Consider the following 19375-nt stretch of genomic DNA (forward strand, 5'->3'; position numbering starts at 1 on the left):
GCTTCTTCTGCTCTTAATGTATTGTTTAAAAAATCTTTACTTAATTTAAGGTCACATATGAGCAAATACATTTATTCTTTCTTCTAATGTTTCAAAATTTTTCCTTTTGGCATATCTTCAAACCTCTGGTTTATGATCATGTAGAGTGAGGTAAAAATACAATGTTACATTTTGCATACCTGCAAGAGTTCAAGCACATTTTATTAAATAAGCTTTTATTTTTCCACTGATTTCAATAGTCAATTTCACCAGTGGCACCGTGCCTGTCTCGCAAGCTCAAGGTCCTGAGTTTGAGCCCCAGTACTAAAAAAAAAATCAATTTCATCATATATCAAGTATTTGTGTACATTTAACATATATAATAGTTAATATATATTCCACTAGTTTAGTTTTCTAATTCCATGGAATATGCCATTGTTTCAATTATTATGTATTATATATGTAATCAATACCTAGTGAGATGTGTTGTTTGGATATGATTTTTCTCCAATATTCTGCTCTATCTCCAATATAACATTGGCTTTTTTGTTTGGTTTGAAATGCTTCAGAGTAATATGTGTAGCAAGTGTGTAAATCTGAGTATCAGTCTAGTTCGTCATATATCTGTCTTCAGAAAAATAATTGAACAATTGTATATTGAGGACATGGTTTTGTGTAGCTTTATAAAACAGATTGATTTTACAAGAAGAGTCATGACAGATGGGATCCCCTGGGGCCATATGTCACTGCCGAGAAGTGTTTTTAACAGATATGTACCAGGAGGTGGCAGTGGATCAATTTTCCAGTGAAGTTCATTTATCTTATATTTGTCATCATACTTAGCCATCCTTCTCTTTTTGGGCTGTTTATGCAAAATCATTACACATTTAGATTTATTTGCTTCTGCTCATGCAGATTCACAGTCTATACACACTGGAGAGCTGCTCTTTATCTTCCAGTTTAATTTAAATATATTTATCTTTAATCACTCCTTTTAATCTTTAATGAACTACTTTTGAACTGTGGATATATTTTCTTTGAATTGTGATTAAAATGCAAATATAATATGGAAATATACAAATTATATGGAAATATACAATCAAGTATGTAAAAAATGCAAATATAACCATTGCAAGTGATGATATCCAATTTCCCAGAAGGTACCATGAACCAAGACAATATTGCAGTTTAGGTGAATGGTAAGCAAGAGTTTCTGATTGATGCAGCCCAATCTCTAAACACTTAGAAATTATTAGAATATAATGAAACTTTAGCAAAAATACTATTAATCTTAAATTTCTAATTTATGAGATATGTGTGAAACTGTATTGGAAGTTTTTATTATATTTATTTATTTATTTACTTATTTTTGCAGTGACAGGGATCGAACTCAGGACCTTCCGGTTGCAAGGCAGGCATGGCGCCACTGAGCTAAATCTCTGGCCCAAGGAGTTTTTAAAACATTTTTAATTGCTGAGGGTCCATCACAAACCACAAAGGAGGGACCATCCTGGGTATGAGGAAGACATTTTGAAAAACACTGTCCTAAGGCATTTACTTCCAAGCTTCACAGCTTTGTGTATCTCATGTTTCAGAGAAGTAGAACTTTAAAAATCTGATAAACGTAAGCAGACAGAAGAGCAATAAGAATCTAAAGTGTAGCCAGATCTAGATTCTGACGTTTATTACCTTCAACTTCACTCTGTTGCCCAAGAAATCCCCCATGATGTTTTATCCTACTTTCAATATGCTTTCAGCGAACATGGACATTTTTCAAAGAATAGTCTTGGGTAGGGGAAAGCAAAGAAGGGAAAGGACTAAATAGGAGAAAAGGAAAAAAATGGAAACAGTCTTTCTAAATAGGGAGGGGTGGAGGGGTTGAAGGGAAGGCAGGGTAATGGGGAAAAAATAAGAACCAAGATACATCATGTAAAGGTACAGATTCCCAATAATGAATATCATCATATTGTATATATTAAAAAAAAAGATTAGCCTTGGTTCGTTGTTGTTGTTGTTTGCTTGTTTGTTTGTTTTTGCACTGCTGGGGATTGAATCCAAACCCTTGTACTGAGCTACATCTCTAGCAATATTTATCTATTTTGGTACTGGGGATCGAACTTGGGACCTTGTGCTTATGAAGAAGCTGCCAGAACCACTGAGCTAAATCCCCCATGAGACAGATTCTCTTTTATGACTTGAAATGTTTGTGTAGATGTTTTCATCATATTTTTAATCTTTCAAAATAATTCTGCTTTCGGTTTTAAAAATTTAAAGTACTGAGAGACTTTTTAAAAAACTCACACAGTTCTCCTGACTCTTTCATTTGAATCTTACTTCCCAAAAGGAACCACTTTAAACTTTGGGCTTTTGTTCCCCTGTGTTTTACTTTCATATAAATGTAAATATAAATGTAAATGTAAATATAAATATACACACTTTGAGTGTTTGTTCCCTTGCAATGGAAGATATTTCAAAAAGTATTTTAATGGGCCAGGGATTTAGCTCAGTGGTTCTGCCGCCTGCTTTGCAAGTGCGAGGTCCAGAGTTTGATCCCTGGTAACCAAAAAAAAAGTATTTTAATCACTTAACAGTTTACCCTGAGTGTCACTCAGGCAGTATGTTTGTTTAGGTACTGACTATTCTGAGCATCACCTGGGCAGGTGTCATTTCAACTGGTCAATTCTTATATTGAATAAATTTGATAAAATTGTCATTTTTATATTTTCTGTGATATTATCCTATAAAAATTAATGAAAAATGTATGCAATTTTTTGTCATCTGGTATTTAAATAATTGGACTGGTAAGTGGTTAAATTAATTTTTGTGAAAGCAGATAACTTTTGCATTCTCATATTCTCCCTCTACTTCTTTTTCCAAATATGGTGTTAACACAGTTTTAATTACATTCATATGGCATTCTCATTGGCATTGTATATTCAAGTATTTCTCTTCAATAGACCAAGTAATGCACTACAACTTTTCTTACACAACTTTTTCAATTAATTATCTCATATTTTTATTTGCTTGACATTCTTCAGATATCTTCCTGTAGACTTTTTAGAAGTTTAGATTCTCTGTAATTATTAAGTCAGTATTCATGTCCAAGCTTGATACTGTACTGTAAATTTTAAAAATGGTAATTTCATTGCTGGGATGAGATGCCTGACACTCACAAGTTAAAGAAGGAAAGGTTTCTTCTTAGGTAAGCTCAGTTTATAGAAATTTCAGTCCATAGTCAGCTGGTTCCAAGGCAGGGCAGCATGGCAGAGGGGCATTGCAGAGAAGAAATAGTTCATGGCATGGCAGGCAGAAGGAAGTGAGGAGTGAGCCTCCCTTTCCCTTTTATCCCATCCAGGCTATAAGCCTATTGGATGGTACCACCCACACTAAGGTGGGCCTTCTCATTATCCAGACCTAGAACTATGCTAAACCAATCAGAGGACTAGTTTAGTTACTACACAACCTTAGTCCATATTCACACACCCTAAATCCAACCAACTCCAAAAAGCCCTACCTATGAACGAATGAGGCTTTGGGGGAACATCTAGCTAAAAGCCATAACAAATAACAAAACCTATTTTCTCCCATTGTCTATCACTGTACTGATACCTTGGAGATTTCCTTCTTTTCCTATCCTTCTAGCGAGATGTGTAATTCTGTTATCATATATTTTTAATTTCCAAGAGTTCCTTATTCATTCTTAGCATTTAGAAGAAAAATAGTATTCCCTAATTCCTTGGTTGTGGACTATCTTTCGTCTTTTAAGATGGCCCCTTCTCCCACATCGTCTCTATTTGCATTCTCTTTTTCAGTGGGGAGAGCTGTGGGTTTGTCTCATTCATGCAGGGTATCCTTTGATTTGCTAGTGATCTTAGGTTGCCTGTTCAAGTTTAGGACCCTCAGAGACGCACTGAAAACTCCATGTGCCTGGTGGATCTTACTGACCAGGGAAATGAGCTTTATGGGAAATCCCTAAGGAATTCAGTTGTCATCTTTATTGGTCTCCCCAAACTGCAATAGGTTGCTTCTCTGGGCCCGTTTTTAAAGTTGAGATTGGGAATCTTATTGTTTTATGCACAATTTTCCTATATGCAATTATCAGAATCACTCAAGTCTTCCTTGGCGTCTGATTCTTTCTGTTCCTGAGCCTTTCAGAAGTGTGTTGGGGAAAAATGACACACTCCTTACTTATTCTGGTAGGTGAATGACCATTTTCCTACTTACATGCATGGAATTTAGGGAACATGATTTCCTTTAGTGCCATCAAAATTTGATTTCCTACTTCTTTTCTGTTCTCATTTTTGAGGCTAGTTAAAAATGAATTTCCTTTGCCATTTTGTACCTGACTGTGAAATTAGTCTTGTTTGAACTGATGATGTCTCTCATTCAGCCTCTGAATTTTCAAGAGACAAACTCAAGGCTGAAATATCAACTCGAGAAGAGCATTGGGCTCTGCAAGAAAAGGACTTATTTGAGTTTACTCAGCTAATTTACCCAGTTATTCCATGATTTCCAGTAATTCAAGAAATGATTTACAGAATGCTGCACTAAAAAACCTGAAAAACAATCCTTGAAACAATCATGAAAAAAGTGTTTTATGCTAATTCTTAGGTGCTCAGGAGTTTTTAGAGACTTGGCGTACTTATTCTCAGTCAGCTGCCAGTACTGTTAACTAGTAGGATGAACAACTGGGCCATTCAAAAAGTGGTAGTTCACTCATTACATCACACAATGGAAAAGTGGACATGAACACTGGTGCTAGGGCCTGGACAGAACTACAAACAGCTCAATAAAGGTGTGAGAATCATCCCTCAGAACATCAGGAGGAAGCTTACTGTGTAGTACCAAATCATTTCAGTGATTATCCATCCAGGTGCTTTTGGTTAGGTCACAGGGCATCTTAAAGTAGTTTAAGAATGAGAAAAATACTTCCAAATCATTTAAATTTTAGCACACACCAAAATACCCTGATATAGTTGACACTGTTGGCAAATGAGGATATACATATAAGTAAAATACAATTTTTCCTACAGATGTTAAGAGAAATAAATCAGAACCAAAAGCCTAAATATCACATAACTTCTCTTACATAAAACCCCCAAAATATAAATAATTAACAAATAATAAAACCTAGACAATAGGAAAGAGGGAGACAAATCTTTTGCAAATATGAAGAGGATCCAGAGACAGAGGGAATGGGGAGGCAGAAGAGGAGAATGGGGAATAAAAATACAACAATATGTTAAGTACATGTACCTACCTTCTAAGATGAATGTAAACAGTATATATACTGCAAACATGTACTAATAAAAAAGCAGATTGCTTATCTTCCAGGCCCTCATTATCTAAAATTAAAAACAAAAGGCAGGTTGTGGATATTGAGTTTATCAAGTAATAAGAACTCAATATTTATTTAATAAATGAACAAATGAAATTCTTCATTTCAGCCATTTTTATTGATAAGATTTACAGCACAATAATACATCTTCTGGGTTCTAATTTGGTGAATTAAAAAAATAATTAAACCTTTTCTTGATGACATAATTCCATTATAAGAAACCTCTCTGATAGCCTTCAGGGATGTTGAGATGCGGGAGCCTGTTTGCTTCTGCACTCCAGCTTTAGAATGCTGTGTCTTGTCTTCTGATGTGCATTTGAAGTCCTTTGTTCTGCATCCAAAGCCATTGTCAGGTTTATTTTTGATTCTTGATTCTATTACCAAAGTGTTCCTCCTACCAGCCTCCTTTTTTCTGTCCGCGTGCTTATTGCTTTTCCTCTGGTAGAATGGGATGTTGTTTGAATAAGAATTAGTTCATTAAGCATGTAAACATTATATCTAAAACAAAGTAAATAAGTCCTAAATAATAGCCAAGGAAGATTCTCCTGTAATATTCTGTAAGAAACTTTTCAATCTTCCTGTTTGCTATTGGATATATTCTGGATAGTTCAGTTTTTTAGATAACTCATCTTGGGACAGATGCATTATTTATTGACACATTATATAATATGCTGAGTTATACATCAAAGGCAGAACTTTCATGCAAAATACCTCAGGAGAGGTTGCAGAAGTGTTTCTGGGAAATTCGTCTTGTTATATGCAATAGACTAGTTCAGCAAGAGTTCTAGTTGAAGAGGCACTAGATAAACCAGACTATAGAAATGAGTCATCCAAGGCTGGGTGACAGAGGTGTTGGAGACCCCAACCTGGAAGGTCTTAGGCCCTCATCTGAAACATCACCCATTTGCCGTTAGAGCCTGGGTTTAGGGGTTAGTCAATGCCTTTATTATATTCACATTCCAAGAGTGAAGGGAAAAGAACATGTTTTCCTTTGAGTATGGTGCCTCAAATTTTTGTTCAGTAATTTTGTTATTTATACTAAACATTTTAAGTACTTAGAAATACTTGGAAATGGCAGAATAGAAGGCTACAGACAAGAACAACTCAGGTCATTTTAACTTTTTAGTGTGTTGGTTTACTGTGTTGGTTTAGCTTAGGAAATACAATAAAAGATTCTCAACAAAACAAGGAATATGGAGTCTGTGAAGAAAAAGCAAATCCTTGAGATTTTATTTTTCTGGAAAAAATACACAGCAATATAGTCCAAAAAGAATGTATTAAGAATATTTTTAAATGAGCATAAAGACAATACTGAGGACTTCCAGGAAGATGGTAGAGTGGTGAACAACAGAGAAACAGCCTCTCAGAGTTTTGGTGTACAGACCCTGGAATATAGCATGGTGAGGAAGAGAAAGTGGGAAGAAAGGATCTGAGGTGAGAATTGAAGGCCATGGGGAGATTAAAGAGCGTGATCTCAATACAGAAGAAGGGGGTGGCAAGCGGCACTTTCTCCCTGAGCCCTGACTCACTCTGTAGGAGGGACAGCTCTAATCTGCAGAAGCATGATGACTACTAACAACCCCAGAGGCCTCCACAGAGAAATGCACCAGTGGAAGGGAGCAGTGGACACAGCAGACAGCAGTGGCTGGTGAGTTGTTCGGATTAAGACATCTCCCAGGAGAGGGCAACTGGCTAGTAGCCATCTAGGAGAGGAGTCAACTGAGCTCAACTTAGAGCAGTGTGAGCTGGCTTGATCTAGAGGTTCCCAGTGTCAGGGTGAAGTGGAATCAAGTTCAAGTTGGCAGGAGGTCAAGGAGCTGAGTTGAAGCTAGCAGGAGGCACATAGAGAAGTGCAACTGAACAAATCGGGTTCCAGCCTCACAGCCAGAAACCAGCATGAACTTCAGTGAAACTAAAGGTGCAGATAATCCCTTGCTGGGGTTATCTACTACCCTGCTGTGAATCTATGGAAGGCTTGTGAAATTATTAATCAACATGAATCTAGGCTCTGTCTTCTCATTCTACCAGTGATGGCAGAGACACACCCTGAAATGAACATTTTTCTTTCTTCTTTTCTTGTTGTTTTTCTTTGTTGTCTTGTTTTGTTTCGCTTAGTTTTGTTTTCTTATTTTCTTGATTGTATTTTCTTATTTTTATATGATTGTGAACATTGTTTCTAGTTTTCTTGTTATTGTTTTATTCTACTCCTGCTTTTTAAAATTAATTTTATTGGTACATTTAAGGTATACAATATAATGACATTCATCAATGGAAATTTGGACCTTTACATAATCCAACTTGGTTCTTATTTTTTCCCCATTCTTCTGCCCTCCCTTCAACCCCTCCACCCTTCCCTATCTACAAAGACTTTGTTTCCATTTTTTCATTTTCTCATATTAATTCCATTCCCTTCTTTCTTTTCCCCTACTCCTCCCATTTCCCCTTCCACTTTGCCCCTTTTCTTCCTATTTCACATTATCTATTATATCTTTTAGTTCTTATTTACACTTTCACTTCCTCACACTAGAGAAACTATTCGGTATTTACACATGTGTGTCCTATTTTTTGCACTTCAGAGTATTGCCTCAATGTGCATCCATTTAGTTATAAAATGTCTCTAGCTTCTCATTCTTTATGGCTGAGTAGTACTCCATTTTATAAAAAAACCACATTTTCTTTATCCAATCTCCAGTTGATGGGCATTTGGGCTATTTCCAAGTTTTAGCTATTACAAACTGTGCTGCTATGAACATGGGTGCACAAATATCACTGTGGTATGATTCTTTTAACTCTTTGGGGAAGATCCCCAGCAGGGGAATAGGTGGGTTAAATGGGACTTCCGGTCCTAGTTCTTTGAGGTATCTCCATATTGATTTCCACCATGGTTGTACCAATCTACACTCTAACCAGCAGTGGGATAGGGTTCCTCTTTCCCCGCAGGCATGACAGCATCTGTTATTGGTTGATTTCATGATGGCAGCCATTTTTCTGGGGTGAGGTGAAATCTCAGCTTTGTTTTCATTTGCATCTCTCAAATGACCAGTGATGTTAAACATTTTTTCATATTGTTTATTTGCCATTTCTACTTCTTGTGCGAGAAATGTCTGTTCCTTTCAGATGCCCATTTTTGGAATGGGTCTTTAAATTTGGGAGGTCTGGTTTTTTTAAAGTTCTATATATCCAAGATAATAGAACTTTGTCTGAGGAACAGCAGGTGAAGATTTTTTCCCACATTATGGGTTGGCTCTTCACACTGTTGGTGGTTTCTCTTGCTGTGCAGAAGCATTTTAGTAAGAAGAGGTCCTACTTGTTTATTGTTTGTGCTGGTTCACAGGCAACTGAGGTTTTGTTCATAAAATCTTTTCCTACACCCATGTCTTCAATAGTTCTTCCTAGCCTCTCTTCCAGCCGATTTAGTGTTCTGTTCTAATATTTAAATCTTTAATCCATTTTGATTTTAGTTTAGTGCATGGTGAGAGATATAGGTCTAGTTTTAGTTTTTGACAAGTTGAAACCCAATTTCTCCAGCACCATTTATTAAAGAGACTATCTTTCCTCCAGTTAGGGCATTTGGCTCCTTGGTCAAAGATGAGGTGGCTGAGTGTGTCTGGAGTTGTTTCTGCATCTTCTAATCTGTTCCACTGGTCTACAGGTCTGTTTCTTTGCCAGTACCATGCTGTTTTTAACACAGTAGCTTTGTAGTATAGTTTCAAGTTGGGGGTTGTGATACCCCCTGCCACGTCTCTTTTGCCTAGAATTGCTTTTGCTATTCCTGGTCTCTTCTTTTTCCAAGTGAATTTTTGGATTGTTTTCTCCAGGTCTGTGAAGTATGCTACTGGGATTTCAACTGGGGTTGCATTGAATCTATATAGTAGTTTTGGCAGTATGGACATTTTCACTATATTGATTCTTCCTACCCAGGAGCAAGGGATGTCTTTCCATTTTCTGATATTGTCTTCAATCTCTTTTTTCAGAGTGGTATAGTTTTCAGAGAAGAGGTCTTTGATTTCTTTTGTTAGGTTGAGTCCTAGGTATTTCAATTTTTTGGATGCTATTGTGAAAGGAATTGATTGCACCATTTCTCTCTCAGTGAGACTGTTTTTCATGTAGAGGAAAGCTATTGATTTTTGTGTGTTGACCTTGTAACCAGCTACTTGACTGAATTTGGTTATTAAGTCTAGAAGACATTTGGTGGGGTTCTTGGGGTCGTCTATGTAGAGTATCATGTCATTTGCAAATAATGACAGTTTGACTTCTTCTTTTCCTATCTTTATTCCTTTCATTCTTTCTATTGTCTAGTTGCCATGGCTAATGTTTCCAGAACTATATTGAACAAGAGTGGTGATAGTGGACATCCTTGTCTTGTTCCTGATTTTAGTGTGAAAGATTTCAGTTTTTGACCATTTAGTATGATATTGGCTGTTGGTTTTTCATAGATGGCTTTTATCAGATTGAGGTAGAATCCATCTATTCCAATTTTTTGTAGGGATTTTATCATAAATGCATGTTGGATTTTGTCAAATGCTTTTTCTGCATCTATGGAGATGATCACATGGTTTTGTCCCTGGCTCTATTCATATAGTGTATTACATTGATTGATTTGCGTATGTTGCACCATTCCTGCATCATTGGGATGAATCCCACTTGGTCAGGGTGTATGATCTTCTTGATGATCTTCTACATTCTATTTGCCAGGATCTTATGAAGTATTTTTGCATTTATGTTTACTAGTGAGAATGGCCTATAGTTCTCTTATTTGGTTGGGTCTTTCTCTGGTTTGGGGATCAAGGTGATGCTTGCTTCCAGGAATGAATTCGGAAGTATTGTGCCCCTTTCAATTTCATTGAAGAGTTTAAACAGTAGTGGCAGTAGTTCCTCTCTAAATGTCTTGTAAAATTCAGCAGTGAAGCCATCAGGACCCGGGCTTTTCTTAGTTGATAAGTTTTTAATTACATTTTCAATTTCACTGATTGATATTGGGTTGTTTAGAATTTTTAGGTCATCTTCGTTCAACTTTGGTAATTCACACTCATCTAGGAATCTGTCCATTCCTTCTGTATTTTCCATCTTATTGGCATATAGTTTCTTGAAGTAGGTATTGATGATCCTCTGGATTTCTACTGGTTCTGTTGTAATTTCACACTTTTCATTCCTAATTGTATGGATTTGGGCCTTTTCTTTCCTTTTTCTGATAAGGTTAGATAAGGGTTTGTCAATTTTGTTTATTCTTTTGAAGAACCAACTCTTGGCTTCATTGATTTTTTGTATTGTTCTCTTAGTCTCCAGTGCATTGATTTCTCCCTGATCTTTATAATTTCCTCCCTTCTATGGGCTTTGGGTTTGTCCTACTCTTCTTTTTCTAGAAGCTTGAGGTTCAGCATCAGGTTGTGTAATTGAGTTCGCTGTTTCCCTAATGTGAGTATTCACTGCTATAATTTCCCTCATAAGACTGCTTTCATTGTGTCCCATAGAGTCCAACATGTTGTATTTGGCATTGTCATTTAGTTGTAGGAACTGCCTGATTTCTTTAATTTCCTCTGTTACTCATTGGTTATTCAGACATGTGTTGTGCAGTTTCCATTTATTTATGAAATTCTTGCAATTTCTTTTGCTCTTGGTTTCCAATTTCATCGCACTATGGTCTGATAATATACAGGGGATAACTTCAATTCCTTTGCACTTACTTAAACATGTTCTGTGAGTAAGTGGTCTATTTTAGAGAATGACCCATGTGTAGCTGAAAACAATGTGTATTCTGATTTTGTGGGTGTGTCCAAGCCTCTGGGGTCAAGGCCGAGCCCCAGCTGGGATCCTCCTGCAGCTGCACTGTTCTGGGTGGCACACCTGATCCCCGGCTTTTGCTCGCACTTAGCGATGGAGCCCTAGTGCCCCTGCAGTTCCTCTCTTGGCAGGCTTCTGGCCTGGGGTGTGTGCCTGAGCCCCTGGTGTCTGGGCGGACCCCCGGCTGGGATCCTCTGCAGCTGTGATGGTCTGGGCCACACAGCTGCTCCCTGGGCTCTGCAAGCACTCACCGATGGAATGGTGGGCCTCTGGCGGGAGCCCACATGCCCTTACAGCTCCTCTCTTTCTACTCCTGTTTTTTTTTTTATTATTATTGTTCTTTTATTGGTACATTGTAGGTGTACAACACAATTACATTTCTCATTGGGAATTGTACCTTTACATGATGCATCTTGGTTCTTGTTTTCCCCCCATTCCTAGCCCTCCCTTCACCCCCTCCACCCTTCCCTATTTACAAAGATTTATTTCCATTTTATCCATTTCTCATCATTTTTCCTTTCCCTTCTTTCCTTTCCCCTGCCCCTCCCACTACCTCTACCCCTTTGGACCTTTTCTTCCTATTTTTCATTATCGATTATTCATTCTAATCATTGGTACATTTTAGGTATACAATATAATGACATTCATCATTGGAAATTTGCACCTTTACATAGTCTCTCTTGGTTCTTATTTTTCACCCTTGCCCAGCCCTCCCTTCAACCCCTCCATTCCTCCCTATTTACAAAGATTTTGTTCCTATTTTTCCATTTTCTCATATTAATCCCATTCCCTTCTATCCTTTCCCCTAGCCCTTCCACTTCCTTCCCCTTTGCCCCTTTTCTTCCTATTTCACATTACCTATTATATATTTAGTCCTTATTTACACTTTCAGTTTCTCACACCAGAGAAACTATTCGGAATTTATTCACATGTGTCCTATTTATTTCACTTAAGAGTATCGCCTCAATGTGCATCCACTTAGGTATAAATGTCTCTAATTTCTCATTTTTTATGGCAGAGTAGTACTCCATTTTATAAAAAAACCCACGTTTTCTTCATCCAGTCTCCAGTTGATGGGCATTTGGGCTGTTTCCAAGTTTTAGCTATTACAAACTAGTACACTGTCTTTTTAAGAAGGCTAAAAACACATGGAGAGCTAGAAAATGTTATAGACATTGAAGAATATTGGGGGTTGGGGTTTCCAAGCCTACCTTATGGCCCTATTCAAATATGGAGAATTACCAAGTTTCTCACATTAGTTTATATTTGTTAGTATAAAAATTATTCAAAGTGCTCTTTTATGTGGGGCAATAGGGAAAACGTAGACTTTCGAAGTGTTTCTTTTTCTATTGATGGGCAGGAGATGCTAGGCACTGTTTCTAAAGAAATGGAGATTAAAGGGTAGGATATTCATAGCTGATTTTTTATCTTGTGCACCTTATTCTGGTAGCCATATTTTGAGAGGGTGGGGCTACTCAATAATAAAAGTGTCACTTGTAAATGGTAATCTTGAAGGGTTAATATTTCTCTGCCCTTTGGGATAGGTTGTAAGTTCCAAAAAAGACCTGATTTCTGGCTTGTATATAGCTGAAAACACTTAGCAATGCCATTTGTATGGTTTTTTATAGATTAATTTTGTTGAACTGATAACAAACTGAAAGGATATAACCACCCTGAGATAAGCATTGGATTTATCATCACTAAATACTGTTTGGACTTATTATCTTGCACTGGATGTTAAAAACTTGTTTCTATACTATAAAGAGTGTGGGTGGGTGTTGTGTACAAGTTGGACTTGAACTAGTACTTGTACTACCATTTGAGGGGATTTCCTTTCCAACTGAGAGATTTTTTTCCATAAGAAAGTGTAGATAAGATCATCTCATTTGCTAGATAAGAGGTGATTTATTGCATCTAAAAGTTTTAGTACTAGGTTATAATTTGATGTAAAATATTGTTGAAAAGTTACTTTTTTTTGGTGCTGGGGATCGAACTCGGGTCCTTGAGCTTGGGCAGCAGGTGGTGAAACCACTGAGCTAAATCCTCGGCCCTAAAACTGAGTTTTTAATCTGTGGATGATGGTGTTTTCCAAAGATGTCTAAAGATACTTCTAATTCTATTTCTTTTTGCAATGTGACCTGAATACATCCCCCCTCATCAAGAAGTAGATTTTATTGTCTTGATTTTTGACTGTGGATAAACTTTACTTTAATCAATAGAACATAGTAGAAACACAAAATATAAATAAAGAGCAAAATAGATAGATTATGGGAAGTAGAAAGATAGATATTTCTCAAATGGGAAGGAGGTCAAGGGATGGAGAGGGGAAACAAAGGGAGGGAAAGGAGATTTTAAAGAAGGAATTGAGATGTGTTATGTATGTGTAGCAACTCCCCACAAGGAATTTAAATATTATGTACTGCAAACGTACTTAAAAATGAAAAAAGAACATAGTAGAAGTGACACTATACTCATTGTTGGTATAGCCCTTATCTACCTTTATTATCTCCCTTGTTCCTTAATAAACTGCTTCTGCTTCATGCTCACTCTCAATATGCTCCCTCTCAGAGCCACCATGCTATGAGAAGCCCAAGTCAAAGTCATACTGAAGATCCAACATAGGTACCCCAGTTCATGGCCCAAGCTGACTTCCAGTGGAGTCACCATTGGCTGACAGGCATGGCAGTGGCCCGTCCTGAATGTCCAGCCCAGTAGAGCCTTCAGATCCCTGCTGCCCCAGGTACTTCTGATAACCACCGCATGAGAGATCCTAAGGAAGAACCACTCAAATGAGCCCAGCCGTGCACAAACCATGAAATAAAGTAACTCATTTTGTTAGAGTTGTTGGTAGACATTATGGAGAATTACACTTGATGTATGCAGACTGCATTAACCCGTTTAAAAATATTTCAAAGTTGAGCACTGAAGGTAGAACATAATACTTGTTTTTGCTAGATAAAGCAATATGGTGCCTGTAAGCCCAGCTACTCAGGAAACTGAGGCAAGAGGATTGAGAGTTTGAGATCAATGTCGGGTAACATAGTGAGAACTAAGCTTCAATATACAAACAAACAACAAAAAGGGAAAAGGAAATGTAGTTATTCTGTATTGAATCAGTACGTGCTCAATAAATATTTGTTAAATGAATGCCTCTTCCTTTTCTTGTTAATCTCAGCCCAATTTTCCTACTCACTGAAATCCTTGTTCAAATGCAGTGAGTTATTTTATAAATTGAATTCATAAATCTATCTCATGATTGCCAAAGAATGTGGTTTTGATGAATGGACAGGTTACAGCACATTCTTATGATGGGATTAAAATGCTGAAACTTACATGAAGCTTTATCAACATTGTATATACACATAGGGGTGTATACAGAGGCTTACACACAAAATAGACTAAATAACATGTAGGGGTTTCCCAGATTTATTTAGTATAACCGACAAATAAAATCATATATTCAGGTACAAAACATGATGTTTTTAGATACAAATATGTTGTGAAATAATTACTACAGTCTTAACTAATTAGTACATCCATCAGTTCGCATACTTACAGCAATTTTTAATTTCATCTGTTTAAATATTTTATACTGCCCAAGTCAAAGAGAAAAATGTGCTCAGCACCTCACATCCGGACAGACTGACCTAAGTGAACATGATTTTTTGATATCCATATGTATAAATGCACCTTTGAATATAAAAAAATTGGCATGCCCTATTCACTGTTTCTTAATGCTGTTTCATTTAATAGAGTATAGTGGGCACATTTTCATCTTAATAAATTCATGTCAATACCATTATAACTTAATGATATAATAACTCTTCTTTCCTTCCCCAAAGAATCTCCCTTACACCCCTTTCCTTGCCCCCCTTATTTGCTCACTGTTATCATTTTTTAGATTCCACATATCAAGGAAAATATATGATACTTGTCTTTCTGAGTCTGGCTTATTTTGTGAAATATAATGGTCTCCAGTTCCATCCATTTTCCTGCAAAGGACATAATTTTAATTTTCTTTACTGCTGAATAATACTCCACATTTTCTTTACCATTCATCCTTTAATGGGGACCTAGGCTGGTTCCATATGTTGGCTGTACTGACTTTAATTCATTTGTGTGTATACCAAGGAATGATAATAGCTGCATCATATACCCATTCAATTTTAGTGTTTTGAGGAACCTCCATTCTGATTTCCATAGTAGCTATATTTACATTTCCACCAGCAGTGTAGAAGGGTTCCTTTGCCCTTGCATCCTAGCCAGTATTTATTTATTTATTTTTGATGACAGAATCTCAATATAGTTTTAATTTGCATTTCCCTGATGGCTAAAGATGTTGAACTTTTTATATATATTTACTGGTCATTTGTATTTCTTTTTTCCATTAAGTTTATTGGTACATTTTAGGTACACAATACAGTTACATTCATCATTGGGATCTTGCACCTTTACATGATATATCTTGGTTCTTATTTTTCCCCCTTCCCCTGCCCTCCCTTCACCCCCTCCACCCTTCCCTATTTACAAAGACTTTGTTTCCATTTTTTCCTTTTCTCATATTTTTTCTTTTCTCTTCTTTCTTTTTCCCTCATTTGTACTTCTTTTAAGAAGCATCTGTTCAATTCATTTGGCCATTAATTGACTGGACATTTTGATGTTTTGGGTGTTAAATTTTTTGAGTTCTTTATATATTCTGGATATTAACCCTCCATTGAAAGAGTAGCTGGCAAAGACTTTCTCCCATTCTGTAGGCTGTCTCTTCACTGTGTTGGTTGTTTCCCTTGCTATGCAGAAGAGTTTTAAGTTAATGCAGTCCCATTTGTTGATTCGTCCTGTGATTTCCTGTGATGATCGAGTCCTACTCAAGAGGACTTTGGCTGTGCACATGGGTTCAAATATTTCCCCTATGTTTTCTAGCAGTTTCAAAGTTTCAGGTTTATGCCTTAAGTCTTTGATCCATTTTGAATTAATTTTTTTTTCATTTACAAGGTAAGAGATAGGGATGCAGTTTCAGTCTTCTCCATATGGATATGCAGTTTTCCAGCACCATTTGTTAAAGAGGCTAACATAAACTTTGCCTCTTTGGAATCAGATGGCAGTAGTTGTGTGGGTTTGTTTCTATGTTCTCTACTCTATTCCCATTGGTCTCTGTCTATTTTTGTGTCAGTCTCATGCTGCCTTTTTTTTTTTTTTTGGTACCAGGAATCCCCAGTCCTCATGCTGGTTTTGTTATTATGGTTTTGTAGTATCATTTGAAACTACGTATGGTATTGTGATGCCTCCGGGTTTGCTCTTTTTGCTTAGGATTGCTTTGGCTATTCTGAGACTTTTGTGTTTTCATATAAGTTTTAGAATTATTTTTCCTAATTCTATGAAGAATGTCACTGGCATTTTGCTGGAGACTGCGTTGAAATCTGTAGGTCACTTTAAGTAATATTGCCATTTTAATAATATTAGTTCTTGTGGTCCATGAACATGAGAGGTCTTTCAATCTCCTGGTGTCTTCAATATCTTTTTTCACTATTCTGCAATTTTCAGTGTGGAGGTCTTTCACCTCCTTGACTAGGCTCATTCATATATATAGTATATAACTACACTATATATAGGCCTGCTGCCTATTTTGTTATGCTGTTTTATCTAGCCTAAACTGAGCCAGGGAGAGTCTGCCCAATGACTATGAACTGTCTGAGGTAGATAGAACCTGGCCAGGTTCCGCCCAGAGTGCTTGTGAGGCAGAGAAACTGGCCTGCAGAGTGAGAAAGAAAATGTTTAGAGAGTAAGAAAACCCTAACAGCTTCCCAGACTTGGTTCCCAGCTTCGTGAAATCCTCCTTTCTGTTGCCACCCTTCCTCTCAGCTTCTAAAAAAACCTTCCCCTCTTTCATCAGAAGGAAAATGAGTATTCACGAGGAGACTGAGGCCCAGAGGGGGTCTCCCCAACTTTGCATTAGAGCCAGCTAATCAGTAAGTATCCCCTCGGTCCTCACTGCACTGATGACCAACAGTGCACTGATGGCATCAGAATCTAGCAGCTCAGGAGGTATCACTAGAAAATAAATTTGTTCTCCCACTTGTTCTCCCCCTTCAGTGAATCCTACTTTACTACTTCCTGTTAGAAGGCTTTGGAGGCACTCTGAGTTGTCAAAATAGCACAACTTTTCTTACGGTTAATTATTGATTGAAATGATTATTTAAAAAATGTTAGACTGGTGAGACACTGAAAGTGTAAATAAGGATTAAAATGATTAAAATGAATAATTGATAATTTGAAATAGTAAAAGGTCCAAAGGTGTAGGAATGGTGGGAGGGGAAGGGGAAAGGGAAGAAGGGAAAGGGAAAACTATGAGAAAAGAAAAAAATTGGAAATGAAATCTATGTAAATGGGGAGGAAATATTATGAGAAAAGAAAATAAAAGGAAACAAAGTCTATGTAAATAGGGAAGGGTGGAGGGGGTGAAGGGCGCACAGTTAATGGGGGAAAAATAAGAACCAAGATACATCATGTACAGGTACAAGCACCCAATGATAAATGTAAACATATTGTATACCTAAAATGTACCAATAAAAGAAGCTTTTAAAAAATGTTAGACTGGTGTAATTCTACTTGGTTAATTATCTGTGGTTGGTCTTGTGTAGTCAATAATCTGGTAGCAAATGCTTAAATTCCCTTGGAGTTGGCACTTTCATTATTGAAGTAAAAGACGGATCACAGGAAATATCAACCATGAAAAATGCTCAATTAGAATACACTGTCCACTGCTTTCTTCCTGTGGAAGTTTGATGGACCTACTTTAATACACTCTAGTTGACAGTTGGCTTCATTGTTTGAACATCATTTTGTTGTTGCTTTATTTTTTTGAGACAGTGTCTATGTAGTTCAGGCTGGCTCTAAAGTCACTATATACCCAAGGCTGGCCTCAAACTCAAAGTGATTCTCTTGCCTTAGCTTCTCAAAGGCTGGGATTACAGGCATGCACCACCACACCTGGTTTGAACATCATTCTGATGAGGCTGAAGTTGTAGATGGTGGCTCTGAAGAATGCTAGTGTGTCATCCTGAGTCTTTGACAACCCTATCCCTATAATCTGCACTCTTTAGAAGAGAAATGAGCCACAAAGACATCACCACTCCAAGCACATGACTTTGCAGTTTGGTACAAAGACTGGTGTTTTATTTCACCATTTAGTTAATACTGCAAACATCTTGTTTATTCCAGGTACTTGGGGGAAGAACAGTAAGTTCAAAGGAAAATAACATCTAACTAATAATGGTAGGAATATGACTTGTCCATTTAGATGACATACAGAGAAGGGATGGAAGCTGAAAATAAACAATATGAAGTAATACAGAATTGTGAGCGGGAAGGATATGTTCCTCAGTCCACACACAAATAGAGGTTTATGGAAACAGGAAAGAGCTGCAGCAAGGTAGCTGCTCAGAAAGTATAGCAGCAGCCTGACAGTTTTGTCCTGGCTGAATTCAGACAATCAAATACTGCCAATGCTGTGTCTACCAAAAAAACCCCCCAAAACAAAAAAACAAAAAACAAAAGAAAAAAGCAGATAACTAAGATTCTTAGGGTTAATGTCATTTGCTGTTTAAGAAAATGATCTCCCTTAGGTTTTTGGAGTTGGTCGTTTCAATCCTTGAAAACCTGGAGGTCTGGGCAGGGGTAGAGTTATGTTGAATAACTATTTTTGACTTTCAAGCACAGACCTCATAGCGACACAGACAGACATGGGCACCAGGTGCTCAGTGACTCCGTCAGTCTCCTGTTTTGTGTGGTTCAGCTCAAATGACTTTCCCTTTACTTGTTCTGAATTGCTACACAAACACAAGGTGCAACTGCTCAGGCTTCTATTTAAGAACTATGGGTGTACTTTACCTGCACTCAGCATCCACTCCATTCGGGATTCTACCCAGGAACAGCAACAGTGCTTCTTTGAGCCTTTAGTTTGGGCCTAATTTTCCCACACTTTTCTACCCTTTGGCATTTTTGAATAAAGATCAACTTACGATTTTTGTCCCTTTTTAGAACCCTCCAAAAGTGAGAGTTTACAAATTTCCAAATCCAGAAAATCCAGCCCCCAGAGTGCTCCCCACCACGAGTAAGCTGCTGCAGTCCACACTGGCTCAAAAAGAACTCGGGGGTAGCGGGCTGGGGCCGCAGGTTGCTTACCTTCAAGGGAGCGAGCTGTTACGGAAGATGGACTTTTGGGACAACATCGGCGGAGCACTCTCACAGATACTGGCTTATCTATAATTGCTCCGATTT

This window comes from Heterocephalus glaber, unplaced genomic scaffold (assembly GCF_053883595.1).
Source record: "Heterocephalus glaber isolate CG9 unplaced genomic scaffold, H.glaber_assembly_v1.0 deba00001465, whole genome shotgun sequence".
Lineage (NCBI taxonomy): Eukaryota > Metazoa > Chordata > Mammalia > Rodentia > Bathyergidae > Heterocephalus > Heterocephalus glaber.